The sequence below is a fragment of the Octopus sinensis genome, linkage group LG15 (assembly GCF_006345805.1).
Source record: "Octopus sinensis linkage group LG15, ASM634580v1, whole genome shotgun sequence".
NCBI classification, from domain to species: Eukaryota; Metazoa; Mollusca; class Cephalopoda; order Octopoda; family Octopodidae; genus Octopus; species Octopus sinensis.
Window position 1 is genome coordinate 15,861,923 of NC_043011.1, and position 1,700 is coordinate 15,863,622.

A 1,700-nucleotide genomic window follows, 5' to 3' on the forward strand; every position below is an offset into this window, starting at 1 on the left:
AAATAGCAATTGTAAATTGTCGAATTGAGATAGGGAAAATTGCATTTAGTTTCGTAACTTTAAGTTTACAAATCAAATCTACATGTAATCAGATGCTATTCCACTTCTCATGTGTGTTGATAAGCCCACAGTATTTTGCAAAATAATGAATTTCGAAAATTAGTAATAAAATTGACGCTAGAAAATAACTTGTAAAAAAAATTTAGGATTTGTTATAAAATAAAAACTGTTCCTCAATTTGTATTAAAGTATTTGCAGCAATCGCAAAGATTTCGTAAATACGTTGTCAGTAATTGTAATATGTGCTATAAATTAAATGTGATCTTGTAGAAATTTAGATTGACGCTGCATATTTAAAGGGATACTCTAGGTGAATACAATGAAACGTTTTTTGAATCTTTCGTAATCAGAAAATAAGGGATTGACCTAAATAGTATCTGTTCTGTTACGAATATTCATTAGAAACTGTTGAAAAAGATTGCTGTGTGGAATTTGCTTTGCGCTGTAATTCATGCATTTCCCAAATAAACTCAGATTCATTTGTAGTGAAGCGCTATTTTCCTACTGTGTAGGAATGTAAACTCTACAGGTGTATGCAATGACACATTCAGCTTCGATTAAGCGCAATACGATTACTCATTTCAGTAATTAGTATAGTTAAAACAGGCACACACAAGTTATCGTTTCGATATTACACAATGTGTGTGCATGTGTGTCTCTGTGCGTGTGTGTGAGTGCAAAATGGAAAGATTCTATCTCTTCGATTAAGATCAAGTCGAACTGAAATAGATTGTAACCAATAGGGAAAGGACAATTTTTGTTAACAGAATACTGTTAAAATATACTACATAATGTTCTGATCAATAAGTATCCGGACTGTTGTTATAATAACGAAGCTTAAACATGCAGAGTAAAGCCGCTTGGCACAGATTGACCTTGAACTCTCCTGTGAACTAAGGTTTAAGTGCTAACTCAATTCTGCTGTTAACAGCAGTGTTTAGAAGTAAGGTGTGTAGCGTGTGATCTTCAAATTGAAAATAGCAGTGAATCAGCATCGTTCTCGACTCAATCAAGGAGATCTTGTGCCACTGAAACTCGAGTGTTAGTTTGGTCAACTGAAAGCAGTTTTGTCACAAACTTGACAGACACGCGTCTCATATCCAAATCTTCAGTGATAATGAACTGAATTGACCCGTAACTAATTTGCACATACCCTGAGACATCACGGATTGTGATTCGACGATTTTCACCTCACAGCTGCACGCACATCTGCCGTATTATTCTCAGTTCGTCTCGTTGCCGGTCTTCCAGAACGTTCTCCAGTACCGGCATTTTCCCGCCATCTTGGAAACGTCTGAAGCAGTCGTACACTTGTATGCGGCTCATACACTCCTCTCCATACACTTTCTGCAAATTTGCGTAGGCATCTGAGCAGCTATCACCATGACAACTTTCTCTGTCATTGTCAATGCCACGGTCACATAATATGCACCTTCCTTCCAAGCACCGCTGTAAACAGAAGAATTGACATGCAACATTAAAACGTAAGGCACATGCAGAGCAGCCCTCAGGAACAATCTGTGCCAAGTAGTATCACTCTGCGTGCTTTAGCTTCGTTATGATGGCAACAGTCCAGATAATTATCGATCATTCCTCATAATTTTTACATGGAAAAAAATATACTTACATGGAAACTGAAC